Source organism: Oncorhynchus kisutch, linkage group LG27 (assembly GCF_002021735.2).
Source record: "Oncorhynchus kisutch isolate 150728-3 linkage group LG27, Okis_V2, whole genome shotgun sequence".
NCBI lineage: Eukaryota > Metazoa > Chordata > Actinopteri > Salmoniformes > Salmonidae > Oncorhynchus > Oncorhynchus kisutch.
This window is the reverse complement of record NC_034200.2, coordinates 39,902,058-39,921,616: the sequence shown is the minus strand read 5'-3', so window position 1 is coordinate 39,921,616 and position 19,559 is coordinate 39,902,058.

Genomic DNA, 19,559 nt, shown 5'->3' with positions numbered 1-19,559 from the left:
CGTGGAGACTGGAGACCGGGCCGTGGAGACTGGAGACCAGGCCGTGGAGACTGGAGACCAGGCCATGGAGACTGGAGACCAGGCCATGAAGACTGGAGACCGGGCCATGGAGACTGGAGACCAGGCCATGGAGACTGGAGACCAGGCCGTGGAGACTGGAGACCAGGCCATGGAGACTGGAGACCAGGACGTGGAGACTGGAGACAGGCCGAGGAGACTGGAGACCAGGCCGTGGAGACTGGAGACCAGGCCGTGGAGACTGGAGACCAGGCCGTGGAGACTGGAGGGAGACTGGAGACCCGGCCGTGGAGACTGGAGGGAGACTGGAGACCAGGCCGTGGAGACTGGAGGGAGACTGGAGACCCGGCCATGGAGACTGGAGACCAGGCCATGGAGACTGGAGAGAGACTGGAGACCAGGCCGTGGAGACTGGAGGGAGACTGGAGACCAGGCCGTGGAGACTGGAGACCAGGCCATGGAGACTGGAGACCGGGCCGTGGAGACTGGAGACCAGGCCATGGAGACTGGAGACCAGGCCATGGAGACTGGAGACCAGGCCGTGGAGATTGGAGACCAGGCCATGGAGACTAGATACCAGGCCATGGAGACTGGAGACCAGGCCGTGGAGACTGGAGACCAGGCCATGGAGACTGGAGGCCAGGCAATGGAGACTGGAGGCCGTGGAGACTGGAGTCCAGGCCGTGGAGACTGGAGGGAGACTGGAGACCAGGCCGTGGAGACTGGAGGGAGACTGGAGACCAGGCCATGGAGACTGGAGGCCAGGCCATGGAGACTGGAGACCAGGCCATGGAGACTGGAGACCAGGCCGTGGAGACTGGAGACCAGGCCATGGATAAAAGGTGCTATACAAAATGCATTCCATCCAGTGAGTTAGATACATTAAGTATGTATTCGGTCTGAGGTTTGTGAGTCCAGGTGCCTGTTGGGGCACAGGACCAGCTGGACGATGTGAGTGACTTGCATAGATACACACAGAGCTAATACACATACACACACAACAACACACACAGCGCTGGCGTGCTAACAGAACCAGAGGCGCTTGCTTTCACAGTGAGCTGAAAGAGACTGGCATCGATGCCAACAACCTCCCAGCCTTCCTCTCAGGCTCATCTCCAGCTGCAGGTCTGCTTGCTGAGCTACCATTGCGTCCCAATAGCTGCCACACTATTCTCTATATAGTGTACTTTTTTTGACCAGGGTCAATAGGGCAATAGGGCAATAGGGCACTATGTAGGGGACAGGGTGCTATTTGAGACGCATAGCTGACTACACAGCTGAAGGAAATGAATATAATCATAATAATAATAATAAAAAATAGTCATAGTGAATATACTTGAAATACAAGCGAAAGAAATGGCACATTCTCACGTCGTTGATATTCTCACGTCGTTGATGTTCTCACGTCGTTGATATTCTCACGTCGTTGATATTCTCACGTCGTTGATATTCTCACGTCGTTGATGTTCTCACGTCGTTGATGTTCTCACGTCGTTGATATTCTCACGTCATTGATGTTCTCACGTCGTTGATATTCTCACGTCGTTGATGTTCTCACGTCGTTGATGTTCTCACGTCGTTGATGTTCTCACGTCGTTGATATTCTCACGTCGTTGATGTTCTCACGTCGTTGATATTCTCACGTCGTTGATGTTCTCACGTCGTTGATATTCTCACGTCGTTGATATTCTCACGTCGTTGATGTTCTCACGTCGTTGATGTTCTCACGTCGTTGATACACGTCGTTGATGTTCTCACGTCGTTGATGTTCTCACGTCGTTGATGTTCTCACGTCGTTGATGTTCTCACGTCGTTGATATTCTCACGTCGTTGATATTCTCACGTCGTTGATGTTCTCACGTCGTTGATGTTCTCACGTCGTTGATGTTCTCACGTCGTTGATATTCTCACGTCGTTGATGTTCTCACGTCGTTGATGTTCTCACGCCGTTGATGTTCTCACATCGTTGATATTCTCACGTCGTTGATGTTCTCACGTCGTTGATATTCTCACGTCGTTGATATTCTCACGTCTTTCCAATCTACAGTTCATTCGGAAAGTATTCAGACCCCTGGACGTTTTTTCCCACATTTTGTTACGTTACAGCCTTTTTCCAAAATAAATTAAATTGTTTACCGCCCCCCCCCCTTCAACAATCTGCACACAATACCCCATATTGACAAAGAAAAAACAGGTTTAGGCATTTTTGCTAATTTACAAAAAATCATGTATTACATTTGCATAAGTATTGAGACCCTTTACTCAGTACTTTGTTGAAGCATCTTTGACATTGATTACAGCCTCGAGTCTTCTTGGGTATGACCCTACAAGCTTGGTACACCTGTATTTGGGGAGTTTCTCCCATTCTTCTCTGCAGATCCTCTCAAGCTCTGTCAGGTTGGATGGGGATCGTTGCTGCACAGCTGTTTTCAGGTCTCTCCAGAGATGTTTGATCGGGTTCAAGTCTGGGCTCTGGCTGAGCCACTCAAGGACATTCAGAGACTTGTCCCTGTGTAACGCTCTGGGCGTAGTGGGTGCGAAGTCAGGCGCAGGAAGCAGAGAGTACAGGGTTTTAATTGCACACACGGCGAACATAAGCCACCCCACGAAACACAGGGCGCCCAACAAATCAAATGCCCCAAACACGGGGACTCAAACAGTCCGGAGAAAAGCCCACGAACGAAAACCACGTCAAACGTGCACAGTAGCAACACAAACCAATCCCGCACAAAGAGCAGGCGGGCCTACTGTTTAACATAGCTAATCAGCCTACACACAAAACAGGTGAAACCAATAAACAGAAAGGGGGAAAAGGGATCAGTAGCAGCTAGTAGACCGGTGACGACGAGCGCCGAGCGCCACCCAAACAGAGAAGGGAAAAGTAGCAGCTAGTAGACCGGTGACGACGACCGCCGAGCGCCACCCAAATAGAGAAGGGAAAAGTAGCAGCTAGTAGACTGGTGACGACGACCACCGAGCGCCACCCGAACAGAGAAGGGAAAAGTAGCAGCTAGTAGACCGGTGACGACGACCGCCGAGCGCCGCCCGAACAGAGAAGGGACAAGTAGCAGCTAGTAGACCGGTGACGACGACCGCCAAGCGCCACCCGAACAGAGAAGGGACAAGTAGCAGCTAGTAGGCCGGTGACGACGACCGCCGAGCTCCACCCAAACAGGAAGGGGAGCCACCTTCGGTAGGAGTCGTGACAGTCCCAAAGCCACTCCTGGGTTTTCTTAGCTGTGTGCTTAGGGTCGTTGTCCTGTTGGAAGGTGAACCTTCGCCCCAGTCTGAGATCCTGAGCGCTCTGGAGCAGGTTTTCATCAAGGATCTCTCTGTACTTCGCTTCATTCATTAAGCTTGTAGTTAAGTGCTTTTGCATCTGTGTGTGTGTGTGTGTGTGTGTGTCTGTGTGTGTGTGTCTGTGTGTGTGTGTGTGTGTGTGTGTGTGTGTGTGTGTGTGTGTGTGTGTGTGTGTGTGTGTGTGTGTGTGTGTGTGTGTGTGTGTGTGTGTGTGTGTGTCTGTGTGTGTGTGTGTGTGTGTGAGTTTGTGTGTGTGTGTGTGTGTGTGTGTGTGTGTGTGTGTGTGTGTGTGTGTGTGTGTGTGTGTGTGTGTGTGTGTGTGTGTGTGTGTGTGTGTGTGTGTGTGTGTGTGTGTGTGTCTGTGTGTGTGTGTGTGTGTATGTGTACTTAGTGTTGCTGCATGCCTGGGGTCTGGTCTATACCACAGGTATGTTAAGACTTGAGGTTAGAGATACATATAGAGAGTTTATACAACTATGGTAGTCATCTGTAGCTCAGTTGGTAGAGCATGGCGCTAGGAATGCCAGGATAGTGGGTTAGATTTCCCGGGACCGCTCGTATGTAAAATATATGCACGCATGATTGTAAGTCGCTTTGGATAAAAGCATTTGTTACATTTTTAGGGTGGAAGGTAGCCTCGCGGTTACAGCGTTGGGCCAGTAACCGAAAGGTCGCTGATTTGAATACCGATAAGGTGAAATATCTGTCCTTGAAATATGTGTCCTTGAGCAAGGCACTTAAACCTAATTCCAGAAGCTCTGTACCTGGAAAACAACACATTTCACAGCACCTATCCAGTGTGACAGTACAACATCATTTATTTTTCATGGCATATATTATTATGTATATATTATTATGTATATATTATTATGCATATATTATTATGCCTATATTATTATTCATATATTATTATTCATATATTATTATTCATATATTGTTATTTATATATTATTATGTCTATATTATTATGTCTATATTATTATTCATATATTATTATGTCTATATTATTATTCATATATTATTATTATTCATATATTATTATTATTCATATATTATTATTCATATATTGTTATTTATATATTATTATTCATATATTATTATGTATATATTATTATTTATATATTATTATCCATATATTATTATCCATAGATTATTATTCATATATTATTATTCATATATTATTATTCATATATTATTATGTCTATATTATTATTCATATATTATTATTCATATATTGTTATTTATATATTATTATTCATATATTATTATGTATATATTATTATTCATATATTATTATCCATATATTATTATTCATAGATTATTATTCATATATTATTATTCATATATTATTATTCATATATTATTATTCATATATTATTATGTCTATATTATTATCTATATACTATTATTTATGGTGCAGTTAAAGGTTCAATAAAGAAATTAAGTATAAATTATACTTGTAGTTTGTTGAGATGATTATTGATGTTAGGGCGACATCTACTGGTCAGAAAGGATTACTGGTTATTTGAACCCATAACCTGATCGTGAACTAAGTGAATGTTGACTAAAATGAGAAAAAGCCATCAAATCAAACTGGGAGCTAAGTTGAATGTCTGACATGATTTATACATTTTTTTACAAAGGAAATTACCTGATTTGTGACAAAGTCTAATAACATCAGTGAAGATGAAGCATTCAATCGTTTCCAAATAGACATTGGTCCATTATAGACATGTTTTTCCATTTGTCCCTATTTGAGAACACTTTTTAGTTCCAGGTAGAACCCTTTTTAGTTCCAGGTAGAACCCTTTTTAGTTCCAAGTAGAACCCTTTGGTGGTGAAAGAGATTCTACTTATAATATTTTAGTGATGAAAGGGTTACTTTGTAGAACCTTGTATTAATGAACCAAAAATAGTTATTTTTAGAGGGTTCTCTTATGGGGACAAATGAAGAACCCTTCATGGTTCCTGATACACTCACAGTGAGGCTTCACCTGTTGGTCTTAATTATGATTGACAGATCATGTAATCCAAGATGCCATTGCCTGCCTTTGTGACCTGGAGCAAGGCACTTATCCCCCCACAACAAGTATTCCACAGGTGCCCATTGTGGTAGCCCCTGACTCCAACCTCTATATGTCTTTAACAGTCCTCTGCTCCGACCTCTGTACCTCTATGTAACAGTCCTCTGCTCCGACCTCTGTACCTCTATGTAACAGTCCTCTGCTCCGACCTCTGTACCTCTATGTAACAGTCCTCTGCTCCGACCTCTGTACCTCTATGTAACAGTCCTCTGCTCCGACCTCTGTACCTCTATGTAACAGTCCTCTGCTCCGACCTCTGTACCTCTATGTAACAGTCCTCTGCTCCGACCTCTGTACCTCTATGTAACAGTCCTCTGCTCCGACCTCTGTATCTCTCTGTAACAGTCCTCTGCTCCGACCTCTGTATCTCTATGTAACAGGCCCCCTGTTCTGACCTCTATGTAACAGGCCCCCTGTTCTGACCTCTATGTAACAGGCCCCCTGCTCTGACCTCTATGTAACAGGCCCCCTGTTCCAACCTCTATGTAACAGGCCCCCTGTTCTGACCTCTATGTAACAGGCCCCCTGTTCTGACCTCTATGTAACAGGCCCCCTGCTCTGACCTCTGTGTAACAGGCCCCCTGCTCTGACCTCTATGTAACAGGCCCCCTGCTCTGACCTCTATGTAACAGGCCCCCTGGTCTGACCTCTATGTAACAGGCCCCCTGCTCTGACCTCTATGTAACAGGCCCCCTGGTCTGACCTCTGTGTAACAGGCCCCCTGCTCTGACCTCTATGTAACAGGCCCCCTGCTCTGACCTCTATGTAACAGGCCTCTGCTCTGACCTCTATGTAACAGGCCCCCTCCTCTGACCTCTATGTAACAGGCCTCTGCTCTGACCTCTATGTAACAGGGCTCTGCTCTGACCTCTATGTAACAGGCCCCCTGCTCTGACCTCTATGTGTATGTAACAGCCCCCTCCTCTGACCTCTATGTAACAGGCCCCCTGCTCTGACCTCTATGTAACAGGCCCTCTGCTCTGACCTCTATGTAACAGGCCCCCTCCTCTGACCTCTATGTAACAGGCCTCTGCTCTGACCTCTATGTAACAGGCCTCTGCTCTGACCTCTATGTGTATGTAACAGCCCCCTCCTCTGACCTCTATGTAACAGGCCTCTGCTCTGACCTCTATGTAACAGGCCCCCTCCTCTGACCTCTATGTAACAGGCCTCTGCTCTGACCTCTATGTAACAGGCCTCTGCTCTGACCTCTATGTAACAGGCCTCTGCTCTGACCTCTATGTGTATGTAACAGCCCCCTCCTCTGACCTCTATGTAACAGGCCCCCTGCTCTGACCTCTATGTAACAGGCCTCTGCTCTGACCTCTATGTAACAGGCCCCCTCCTCTGACCTCTATGTAACAGGCCTCTGCTCTGACCTCTATGTAACAGGCCTCTGCTCTGACCTCTATGTGTATGTAACAGGCCCCTTGCTCTGACCTCTCCAACCTGTATATCTGAGGGGGTTGGGATAAAAAGAGGAGGTGAAATTTCAGTTGGACCTTTGTACAAATGACGAATAAAGGCCATAATGGCACCGAACGAGATGGCTGCTGATTTACGGGCTCCTAACCAATTGTGCTATTGTGTGTATGTTTTCACGATATTTGTATCTTATTTTGTACATAATATTTATGCCACAGTCTCTTATGACCTTAAAAGAGCTTCTGGATATCAGAACAGCGATTACTCACCACGAACTGGACGAAGATTCTTTCTTTAACGAGTTGGACGCACAAGACAAGCCCAAATCCCGTCGTTCGCATGAAGAAGAGACAGAGATATAGGGGTCGTAGGTCGGGGTGCCTTGTAAGAATCCGGCAGCGAGTGGGTAATCCGCCTCTACCATCAGTCCTATTAGCGAATGTGCAATAATTAACCATCAGTCGTTAGCGGTCCAGAACCGCTACTAGGAGACACCCAGAACCACCAGTCATTACTGGTCCAGAACCGTTACTAGGAGACACCCAGAACCACCAGTCATTACTGGTCCAGAACTGTTACAGGGAGACACCCAGAACCACCAGTCATTACTGGTCCAGAACTGTTACAGGGAGACACCCAGAACCACCAGTCATTACTGGTCCAGAACCGTTACTAGGAGACACCCAGAACCACCAGTCATTACTGGTCCAGAACTGTTACAGGGAGACACCCAGAACCATCAGTCATTACTGGTCCAGAACTGTTACTAGGAGACACCCAGACCCACCAATCATTACTGGTCCAGAACTGTTACTAGGAGACACCCAGAACCACCAGTCGTCAACTACGGCCTCACAGTCACCGTCGCAGGACACTGACTCAACCACAACCACACAAGTACATGATGAGACTGTGACACAGGCTGCTCACATGCCTACACCTGTGTCAACGCCACAGTCTAACCCTAATCCTAACGCCACAATCTAACCCTAATCCTAACTAAACAGTCTAACCCTAATCCTAACGCCACAGTCTAACCCTAATCCTAACGCCACAGTCTAACCCTAATCCTAACGCCACAGTCTAACCCTAATCCTAACGCCACAGTCTAACCCTAATCCTAACGCCACAGTCTAACCCTAATCCTAACGCCACAGTCTAACCCTAATCCTAACGCCACAGTCTAACCCTAATCCTAACGCCACAGTCTAACCCTAATCTTAAAGCCATAGTCTAACCCTAATCCTAAAGCCACAGTCTAACCCTAATCCTAACGCCACAGTCTAACCCTAATCCTAACGCCACAGTCTAACCCTAATCCTAACGCCACAGTCTAGAGACATTTTGTTGTTGAGAGTCAGGTTGACCGCCATTACCCTACGACAGATAGGCGGGCACCTAGACACTTAGACATGCAGACGGACTCTACCGACAGTTCATGCAGAAGGGAAGGAGTCATCTCGTATTACGGTTTAGTCCATTTGCAACTATTTATGTTAGTTGTATGCACAGAGCATCATGGGTAATGTGTGCTGAGATGAGCACGTTCATATAAACGGGTGAACTGATTTCTGTCTCCCGTCTCATCATTATTGAATTGTTATAAAAGGCGTGATTATGACGTAACAAATGGAGTCCATGTTTCAGGTTAGAAAAAGCATGGCGACAATGCCTGAAATTTGTGAATTCATTACTAGCACAAAGCATTGTGGGTATTTATGTTTACTTGACCGGATGGGGGGAGGTCGTTCTAGCAAGGTGGGGGCCATAAATCAAAATCTAAGTGCCATATAGGTACACATATGGCAGCTTTTAAAGTGTGACTGTATGTGTCTATGCAGCTCCAGAATAAAGATCTCTCATCTAAGAGAGATGAGTTGTCATGTGTTGTCAGCCTTGCTATGTTGTTGTCTTAGGTCTCTCTTTATGTAGTGTTGTGATATCTCTGTTGTTGTGATGTCTCTGTTGTTGTGATATCTCTGTTGTTGTGATGTCTCTGTTGTTGCGATGTCTCTGTTGTTGTGATGTCTCTGTTGTTGTGATGTCTCTGTTGTTGTGATGTCTCTGTTGTTGTGTTGTCTCTGTTGTTGTGATATCTCTGTTGTTGTGATGTCTCTGTTGTTGTGATATCTCTGTTGTTGTGATGTCTCTGTTGTTGTGATGTCTCTGTTGTTGTGATGTCTCTGTTGTTGTGATGTCTCTGTTGTTGTGATGTCTCTGTTGTTGTGTTGTCTCTGTTGTTGTGATGTCTCTGTTGTTGTGATGTCTCTGTTGTTGTGATGTCTCTGTTGTTGTGATGTCTCTGTGTTGTGATGTCTCTGTTGTTGTGATGTCTCTGTTGTTGTGATGTCTCTGTTGTTGTGATGTCTCTGTTGTTGTGATGTCTCTGTTGTTGTGATGTCTCTGTTGTTGTGATGTCTCTGTTGTTGTGATGTCTCTGTTGTTGTGATGTCTCTGTTGTTGTGATGTCTCTGTTGTTGTGATGTCTCTGTTGTTGTGATGTCTCTGTTGTTGTGATGTCTCTGTTGTTGTGTGTCTCTGTTGTTGTGATGTCTCTGTTGTTGTGATGTCTCTGTTGTTGTGATGTCTCTGTTGTTGTGATGTCTCTGTTGTTGTGATGTCTCTGTTGTTGTGATGTCTCTGTTGTTGTGATGTCTCTGTTGTTGTGATGTCTCTGTTGTTGTGATGTCTCTGTTGTTGTGATGTCTCTGTTGTTGTGATGTCTCTGTTGTTGTGATGTCTCTGTTGTTGTGATGTCTCTGTTGTTGTGATGTCTCTGTTGTTGTGATGTCTCTGTTGTTGTGATGGTCTCTGTTGTTGTGATGTCTCTGTTGTTGTGATGTCTCTGTTGTTGTGATGTCTCTGTTGTTGTGATGTCTCTTTGTGTTGTCTCTGTTGTTGTGATGTCTCTGTTGTTGTGATGTCTCTGTTGTTGTGATGTCTCTGTTGTTGTGATGTCTCTGTTGTTGTGATGTCTCTGTTGTTGTGATGTCTCTGTTGTTGTGATGTCTCTGTTGTTGTGATGTCTCTGTTGTTGTGATGTCTCTGTTGTTGTGATGTCTCTGTTGTTGTGATGTCTCTGTTGTTGTGATGTCTCTGTTGTTGTGATGTCTCTGTTGTTGTGTTGTCTCTGTTGTTGTGATGTCTCTGTTGTTGTGATGTCTCTGTTGTTGTGATGTCTCTGTTGTTGTGTTGTCTCTGTTGTTGTGATGTCTCTGTTGTTGTGATGTCTCTGTTGTTGTGATGTCTCTGTTGTTGTGATGTCTCTGTTGTTGTGATGTCTCTGTTGTTGTGTTGTCTCTGTTGTTGTGATGTCTCTGTTGTTGTGATGTCTCTGTTGTTGTGATGTCTCTGTTGTTGTGATGTCTCTGTTGTTGTGTTGTCTCTCTGTTGTTGTGATGTCTCTGTTGTTGTGATGTCTCTGTTGTTGTGATGTCTCTGTTGTTGTGATGTCTCTGTTGTTGTGATGTCTCTGTTGTTGTGATGTCTCTGTTGTTGTGATGTCTCTGTTGTTGTGATGTCTCTGTTGTTGTGATGTCTCTGTTGTTGTGATGTCTCTGTTGTTGTGATGTCTCTGTTGTTGTGATGTCTCTGTTGTTGTGATGTCTCTGTTGTTGTGATGTCTCTGTTGTTGTGATGTCTCTGTTGTTGTGATGTCTCTGTTGTTGTGTTGTCTCTCTGTTGTTGTGATGTCTCTGTTGTTGTGATGTCTCTGTTGTTGTGTTGTCTCTCTGTTGTTGTGATGTCTCTGTTGTTGTGATGTCTCTGTTGTTGTGATGTCTCTGTTGTTGTGTTGTCTCTCTGTTGTTTGTGTTGTCTCTCTGTTGTTGTGTTGTCTCTGTTGTTGTGTTGTCTCTCTGTTGTTGTGATGTCTCTGTTGTTGTGTTGTCTCTCTGTTGTTGTGATGTCTCTGTTGTTGTGTTGTCTCTCTGTTGTTGTGATGTCTCTGTTGTTGTGATGTCTCTGTTGTTGTGATGTCTCTGTTGTTGTGTTGTCTCTCTGTTGTTGTGATGTCTCTGTTGTTGTGATGTCTCTGTTGTTGTGATGTCTCTGTTGTTGTGTTGTCTCTCTGTTGTTGTGATGTCTCTGTTGTTGTGATGTCTCTGTTGTTGTGTTGTCTCTCTGTTGTTGTGATGTCTCTGTTGTTGTGATGTCTCTGTTGTTGTGATGTCTCTGTTGTTGTGATGTCTCTGTTGTTGTGATGTCTCTGTTGTTGTGTTGTCTCTGTTGTTGTGATGTCTCTGTTGTTGTGTTGTCTCTGTTGTTGTGTTGTCTCTGTTGTTGTGTTGTCTCTCTGTTGTTGTGATGTCTCTATTGTTGTGTTGTCTCTGTTGTTGTGATGTCTCTGTTGTTGTGATGTCTCTGTTTGTGTTTCTCTGTTGTTGTGATGTCTCTGTTGTTGTGTTGTCTCTGTTGTTGTGATGTCTCTGTTGTTGTGATGTCTCTGTTGTTGTGATGTCTCTGTTGTTGTGATGTCTCTGTTGTTGTGATGTCTCTGTTGTTGTGATGTCTCTGTTGTTGTGATGTCTCTGTTGTTGTGATGTCTCTGTTGTTGTGTTGTCTCTCTGTTGTTGTGATGTCTCTGTTGTTGTGTTGTCTCTCTGTTGTTGTGATGTCTCTGTTGTTGTGTTGTCTCTCTGTTGTTGTGATGTCTCTGTTGTTGTGATGTCTCTGTTGTTGTGATGTCTCTGTTGTTGTGTTGTCTCTCTGTTGTTGTGATGTCTCTGTTGTTGTGTTGTCTCTGTTGTTGTGATGTCTCTGTTGTTGTGATGTCTCTGTTGTTGTGATGTCTCTGTTGTTGTGATGTCTCTGTTGTTGTGTTGTCTCTGTTGTTGTGATGTCTCTGTTGTTGTGATGTCTCTGTTGTTGTGTTGTCTCTCTGTTGTTGTGTTGTCTCTCTGTTGTTGTGTTGTCTCTGTTGTTGTGTTGTCTCTCTGTTGTTGTGATGTCTCTGTTGTTGTGTTGTCTCTCTGTTGTTGTGTTGTCTCTCTGTTGTTGTGATGTCTCTGTTGTTGTGATGTCTCTGTTGTTGTGATGTCTCTGTTGTTGTGTTGTCTCTGTTGTTGTGATGTCTCTGTTGTTGTGATGTCTCTGTTGTTGTGATGTCTCTGTTGTTGTGATGTCTCTGTTGTTGTGATGTCTCTGTTGTTGTGATGTCTCTGTTGTTGTGTTGTCTCTGTTGTTGTGATGTCTCTGTTGTTGTGTTGTCTCTGTTGTTGTGATGTCTCTGTTGTTGTGATGTCTCTGTTGTTGTGATGTCTCTGTTGTTGTGATGTCTCTGTTGTTGTGATGTCTCTGTTGTTGTGATATCTCTGTTGTTGTGATGTCTCTGTTGTTGTGATGTCTCTGTTGTTGTGATGTCTCTGTTGTTGTGATGTCTCTGTTGTTGTGATGTCTCTGTTGTTGTGATGTCTCTGTTGTTGTGATATCTCTGTTGTTGTGATGTCTCTGTTGTTGTGATGTCTCTGTTGTTGTGATGTCTCTGTTGTTGTGATGTCTCTGTTGTTGTGATGTCTCTGTTGTTGTGTTGTCTCTGTTGTTGTGATGTCTCTGTTGTTGTGATGTCTCTGTTGTTGTGATGTCTCTGTTGTTGTGATGTCTCTGTTGTTGTGATGTCTCTGTTGTTGTGATGTCTCTGTTGTTGTGATGTCTCTGTTGTTGTGATGTCTCTGTTGTTGTGATGTCTCTGTTGTTGTGATATCTCTGTTGTTGTGATGTCTCTGTTGTTGTGATGTCTCTGTTGTTGTGATGTCTCTGTTGTTGTGATGTCTCTGTTGTTGTGATGTCTCTGTTGTTGTGATGTCTCTGTTGTTGTGATGTCTCTGTTGTTGTGTTGTCTCTCTGTTGTTGTGATGTCTCTGTTGTTGTGATGTCTCTGTTGTTGTGATGTCTCTGTTGTTGTGATGTCTCTGTTGTTGTATGTCTCTGTTGTTGTGATGTCTCTGTTGTTGTGATGTCTCTGTTGTTGTGTTGTCTCTGTTGTTGTGTTGTCTCTGTTGTTGTGATGTCTCTGTTGTTGTGATGTCTCTGTTGTTGTGATGTCTCTGTTGTTGTGTTGTCTCTGTTGTTGTGATGTCTCTGTTGTTGTGTTGTCTCTGTTGTTGTGTTGTCTCTCTGTTGTTGTGATGTCTCTGTTGTTGTGGTTGTCTCTGTTGTTGTGATGTCTCTGTTGTTGTGTTGTCTCTCTGTTGTTGTGTTGTCTCTCTGTTGTTGTGTTGTCTCTGTTGTTGTGTTGTCTCTGTTGTTGTGTTGTCTCTCTGTTGTTGTGATGTCTCTGTTGTTGTGTTGTCTCTGTTGTTGTGTTGTCTCGGTTGTTGTGTTGTCTCTGTTGTTGTGATGTCTCTGTTGTTGTGATGTCTCTGTGTTGTGTTGTGTTGTCTCTGTTGTTGTGTTGTCTCTGTTGTTGTGATGTCTCTGTTGTTGTGTTGTCTCTGTTGTTGTGTTGTCTCTCTGTTGTTGTGATGTCTCTGTTGTTGTGATGTCTCTGTTGTTGTGTTGTCTCTGTTGTTGTGTTGTCTCTCTGTTGTTGTGTTGTCTCTCTGTTGTTGTGTTGTCTCTGTTGTTGTGTTGTCTCTCTGTTGTTGTGTTGTCTCTCTGTTGTTGTGTTGTCTCTCTGTTGTTGTGTTGTCTCTCTGTTGTTGTGTTGTCTCTGTTGTTGTGTTGTCTCTGTTGTTGTGTTGTCTCTCTGTTGTTGTGTTGTCTCTCTGTTGTTGTGTTGTCTCTGTTGTTGTGTTGTCTCTCTGTTGTTGTGTTGTCTCTCTGTTGTTGTGTTGTCTCTCTGTTGTTGTGTTGTCTCTCTGTTGTTGTGTTGTCTCTGTTTGTGTTGTCTCTGTTGTGTTGTCTCTCTGTTGTTGTGTTGTCTCTCTGTTGTTGTGTTGTCTCTGTTGTTGTGTTGTCTCTCTGTTGTTGTGTTGTCTCTCTGTTGTTGTGTTGTCTCTCTGTTGTTGTGTTGTCTCTCTGTTGTTGTGATGTCTCTGTTGTTGTGATGTCTCTGTTGTTGTGTTGTCTCTCTGTTGTTGTGTTGTCTCTCTGTTGTTGTGATGTCTCTGTTGTTGTGTTGTCTCTCTGTTGTTGTGTTGTCTCTCTGTTGTTGTGTTGTCTCTCTGTTGTTGTGTTGTCTCTCTGTTGTTGTGTTGTCTCTCTGTTGTTGTGATGTCTCTGTTGTTGTGTTGTCTCTCTGTTGTTGTGTTGTCTCTCTGTTGTTGTGATGTCTCTGTTGTTGTGTTGTCTCTCTGTTGTTGTGTTGTCTCTCTGTTGTTGTGTTGTCTCTCTGTTGTTGTGTTGTCTCTGTTGTTGTGTTGTCTCTGTTGTTGTGTTGTCTCTCTGTTGTTGTGTTGTCTCTGTTGTTGTGTTGTCTCTGTTGTTGTGTTGTCTCTCTGTTGTTGTGTTGTCTCTCTGTTGTTGTGTTGTCTCTCTGTTGTTGTGTTGTCTCTCTGTTGTTGTGTTGTCTCTCTGTTGTTGTGTTGTCTCTCTGTTGTTGTGTTGTCTCTCTGTTGTTGTGTTGTCTCTCTGTTGTTGTGTTGTCTCTCTGTTGTTGTGATGTCTCTGTTGTTGTGTTGTCTCTCTGTTGTTGTGATGTCTCTGTTGTTGTGTTGTCTCTCTGTTGTTGTGATGTCTCTGTTGTTGTGTTGTCTCTCTGTTGTTGTGATGTCTCTGTTGTTGTGTTGTCTCTCTGTTGTTGTGTTGTCTCTGTTGTTGTGTTTGTCTCTCTGTTGTTGTGATGTCTCTGTTGTTGTGTTGTCTCTCTGTTGTTGTGATGTCTCTGTTGTTGTGTTGTCTCTCTGTTGTTGTGTTGTCTCTCTGTTGTTGTGATGTCTCTGTTGTTGTGTTGTCTCTCTGTTGTTGTGATGTCTCTGTTGTTGTGTTGTCTCTCTGTTGTTGTGTTGTCTCTGTTGTTGTGTTGTCTCTCTGTTGTTGTGTTGTCTCTCTGTTGTTGTGTTGTCTCTGTTGTTGTGTTGTCTCTCTGTTGTTGTGATGTCTCTGTTGTTGTGTTGTCTCTCTGTTGTTGTGTTGTCTCTGTTGTTGTGTTGTCTCTCTGTTGTTGTGTTGTCTCTCTGTTGTTGTGATGTCTCTGTTGTTGTGTTGTCTCTCTGTTGTTGTGATGTCTCTGTTGTTGTGTTGTCTCTCTGTTGTTGTGTTGTCTCTGTTGTTGTGTTGTCTCTCTGTTGTTGTGATGTCTCTGTTGTTGTGTTGTCTCTGTTGTTGTGTTGTCTCTCTGTTGTTGTGATGTCTCTGTTGTTGTGTTGTCTCTCTGTTGTTGTGTTGTCTCTGTTGTTGTGATGTCTCTGTTGTTGTGTTGTCTCTGTTGTTGTGTTGTCTCTCTGTTGTTGTGTTGTCTCTCTGTTGTTGTGATGTCTCTGTTGTTGTGTTGTCTCTCTGTTGTTGTGTTGTCTCTGTTGTTGTGTTGTCTCTCTGTTGTTGTGTTGTCTCTCTGTTGTTGTGATGTCTCTGTTGTTGTGTTGTCTCTCTGTTGTTGTGTTGTCTCTCTGTTGTTGTGTTGTCTCTCTGTTGTTGTGTTGTCTCTCTGTTGTTGTGTTGTCTCTCTGTTGTTGTGTTGTCTCTCTGTTGTTGTGTTGTCTCTCTGTTGTTGTGTTGTCTCTCTGTTGTTGTGATGTCTCTGTTGTTGTGATGTCTCTGTTGTTGTGATGTCTCTGTTGTTGTGATGTCTCTGTTGTTGTGATGTCTCTGTTGTTGTGATGTCTCTGTTGTTGTGTTGTCTCTCTGTTGTTGTGATGTCTCTGTTGTTGTGATGTCTCTGTTGTTGTGATGTCTCTGTTGTTGTGATGTCTCTGTTGTTGTGATATCTCTGTTGTTGTGATGTCTCTGTTGTTGTGATGTCTCTGTTGTTGTGATGTCTCTGTTGTTGTGTTGTCTCTGTTGTTGTGTTGTCTCTGTTGTTGTGATGTCTCTGTTGTTGTGATGTCTCTGTTGTTGTGATGTCTCTGTTGTTGTGTTGTCTCTGTTGTTGTGATGTCTCTGTTGTTGTGTTGTCTCTGTTGTTGTGTTGTCTCTCTGTTGTTGTGATGTCTCTGTTGTTGTGTTGTCTCTGTTGTTGTGATGTCTCTGTTGTTGTGTTGTCTCTCTGTTGTTGTGTTGTCTCTCTGTTGTTGTGTTGTCTCTGTTGTTGTGTTGTCTCTGTTGTTGTGTTGTCTCTCTGTTGTTGTGATGTCTCTGTTGTTGTGTTGTCTCTGTTGTTGTGTTGTCTCTGTTGTTGTGTTGTCTCTGTTGTTGTGATGTCTCTGTTGTTGTGATGTCTCTGTTGTTGTGTTGTCTCTGTTGTTGTGTTGTCTCTGTTGTTGTGTTGTCTCTGTTGTTGTGATGTCTCTGTTGTTGTGTTGTCTCTGTTGTTGTGTTGTCTCTCTGTTGTTGTGATGTCTCTGTTGTTGTGATGTCTCTGTTGTTGTGTTGTCTCTGTTGTTGTGTTGTCTCTCTGTTGTTGTGTTGTCTCTCTGTTGTTGTGTTGTCTCTGTTGTTGTGTTGTCTCTCTGTTGTTGTGTTGTCTCTCTGTTGTTGTGTTGTCTCTCTGTTGTTGTGTTGTCTCTCTGTTGTTGTGTTGTCTCTGTTGTTGTGTTGTCTCTGTTGTTGTGTTGTCTCTCTGTTGTTGTGTTGTCTCTCTGTTGTTGTGTTGTCTCTGTTGTTGTGTTGTCTCTCTGTTGTTGTGTTGTCTCTCTGTTGTTGTGTTGTCTCTCTGTTGTTGTGTTGTCTCTCTGTTGTTGTGTTGTCTCTGTTGTTGTGTTGTCTCTGTTGTTGTGTTGTCTCTCTGTTGTTGTGTTGTCTCTCTGTTGTTGTGTTGTCTCTGTTGTTGTGTTGTCTCTCTGTTGTTGTGTTGTCTCTCTGTTGTTGTGTTGTCTCTCTGTTGTTGTGTTGTCTCTCTGTTGTTGTGATGTCTCTGTTGTTGTGATGTCTCTGTTGTTGTGTTGTCTCTCTGTTGTTGTGTTGTCTCTCTGTTGTTGTGATGTCTCTGTTGTTGTGTTGTCTCTCTGTTGTTGTGTTGTCTCTCTGTTGTTGTGTTGTCTCTCTGTTGTTGTGTTGTCTCTCTGTTGTTGTGTTGTCTCTCTGTTGTTGTGATGTCTCTGTTGTTGTGTTGTCTCTCTGTTGTTGTGTTGTCTCTCTGTTGTTGTGATGTCTCTGTTGTTGTGTTGTCTCTCTGTTGTTGTGTTGTCTCTCTGTTGTTGTGTTGTCTCTCTGTTGTTGTGTTGTCTCTGTTGTTGTGTTGTCTCTGTTGTTGTGTTGTCTCTCTGTTGTTGTGTTGTCTCTGTTGTTGTGTTGTCTCTGTTGTTGTGTTGTCTCTCTGTTGTTGTGTTGTCTCTCTGTTGTTGTGTTGTCTCTCTGTTGTTGTGTTGTCTCTCTGTTGTTGTGTTGTCTCTCTGTTGTTGTGTTGTCTCTCTGTTGTTGTGTTGTCTCTCTGTTGTTGTGTTGTCTCTCTGTTGTTGTGTTGTCTCTCTGTTGTTGTGATGTCTCTGTTGTTGTGTTGTCTCTCTGTTGTTGTGATGTCTCTGTTGTTGTGTTGTCTCTCTGTTGTTGTGATGTCTCTGTTGTTGTGTTGTCTCTCTGTTGTTGTGATGTCTCTGTTGTTGTGTTGTCTCTCTGTTGTTGTGTTGTCTCTGTTGTTGTGTTGTCTCTCTGTTGTTGTGATGTCTCTGTTGTTGTGTTGTCTCTCTGTTGTTGTGATGTCTCTGTTGTTGTGTTGTCTCTCTGTTGTTGTGTTGTCTCTCTGTTGTTGTGATGTCTCTGTTGTTGTGTTGTCTCTCTGTTGTTGTGATGTCTCTGTTGTTGTGTTGTCTCTCTGTTGTTGTGTTGTCTCTGTTGTTGTGTTGTCTCTCTGTTGTTGTGTTGTCTCTCTGTTGTTGTGTTGTCTCTGTTGTTGTGTTGTCTCTCTGTTGTTGTGATGTCTCTGTTGTTGTGTTGTCTCTCTGTTGTTGTGTTGTCTCTGTTGTTGTGTTGTCTCTCTGTTGTTGTGTTGTCTCTCTGTTGTTGTGATGTCTCTGTTGTTGTGTTGTCTCTCTGTTGTTGTGATGTCTCTGTTGTTGTGTTGTCTCTCTGTTGTTGTGTTGTCTCTGTTGTTGTGTTGTCTCTCTGTTGTTGTGATGTCTCTGTTGTTGTGTTGTCTCTGTTGTTGTGTTGTCTCTCTGTTGTTGTGATGTCTCTGTTGTTGTGTTGTCTCTCTGTTGTTGTGTTGTCTCTGTTGTTGTGATGTCTCTGTTGTTGTGTTGTCTCTGTTGTTGTGTTGTCTCTCTGTTGTTGTGTTGTCTCTCTGTTGTTGTGATGTCTCTGTTGTTGTGTTGTCTCTCTGTTGTTGTGTTGTCTCTGTTGTTGTGTTGTCTCTCTGTTGTTGTGTTGTCTCTCTGTTGTTGTGATGTCTCTGTTGTTGTGTTGTCTCTGTGTTGTCTCTCTGTTGTTGTGTTGTCTCTCTGTTGTTGTGTTGTCTCTCTGTTGTTGTGTTGTCTCTCTGTTGTTGTGTTGTCTCTCTGTTGTTGTGTTGTCTCTCTGTTGTTGTGTTGTCTCTGTTGTTGTGTTGTCTCTCTGTTGTTGTGATGTCTCTGTTGTTGTGTTGTCTCTGTTGTTGTGTTGTCTCTCTGTTGTTGTGATGTCTCTGTTGTTGTGTTGTCTCTCTGTTGTTGTGTTGTCTCTGTTGTTGTGATGTCTCTGTTGTTGTGTTGTCTCTGTTGTTGTGTTGTCTCTCTGTTGTTGTGTTGTCTCTCTGTTGTTGTGATGTCTCTGTTGTTGTGTTGTCTCTCTGTTTGTTGTGTTGTCTCTGTTGTTGTGTTGTCTCTCTGTTGTTGTGTTGTCTCTCTGTTGTTGTGATGTCTCTGTTGTTTGTGTTGTCTCTCTGTTGTTGTGTTGTCTCTCTGTTGTTGTGTTGTCTCTCTGTTGTTGTGTTGTCTCCTCTGTTGTTGTGTTGTCTCTCTGTTGTTGTGTTGTCTCTCTGTTGTTGTGTTGTCTCTCTGTTGTTGTGATGTCTCTGTTGTTGTGTTGTCTCTCTGTTGTTGTGTTGTCTCTGTTGTTGTGTTGTCTCTCTGTTGTTGTGTTGTCTCTCTGTTGTTGTGTTGTCTCTGTTGTTGTGTTGTCTCTGTTGTTGTGTTGTCTCTCTGTTGTTGTGATGTCTCTGTTGTTGTGTTGTCTCTCTGTTGTTGTGTTGTCTCTGTTGTTGTGATGTCTCTGTTGTTGTGTTGTCTCTGTTGTTGTGTTGTCTCTCTGTTGTTGTGTTGTCTCTCTGTTGTTGTGATGTCTCTGTTGTTGTGTTGTCTCTCTGTTGTTGTGTTGTCTCTGTTGTTGTGTTGTCTCTCTGTTGTTGTGTTGTCTCTCTGTTGTTGTGATGTCTCTGTTGTTGTGTTGTCTCTCTGTTGTTGTGTTGTCTCTCTGTTGTTGTGTTGTCTCTCTGTTGTTGTGTTGTCTCTCTGTTGTTGTGTTGTCTCTCTGTTGTTGTGTTGTCTCTCTGTTGTTGTGTTGTCTCTGTTGTTGTGTTGTCTCTGTTGTTGTGATGTGTCCTATTTATATTGTATTGATTTATTTATCCCAAAAAATCGAATAAAATAAGGGACACTCTCAATATAGCCCATCAGTAACAATTCCAATAAGTGTTACCGGTCAGTGGTATTGAATGGTATGAATAAACCATAATCAGTCTGTGTTATATACTGTATAACATCTAACTATAACTGAAATAGGAACACAGTGGAAAAAACATCATTTACCCCAAAATGCATTGAAATATTACAGTTGAAATACTCC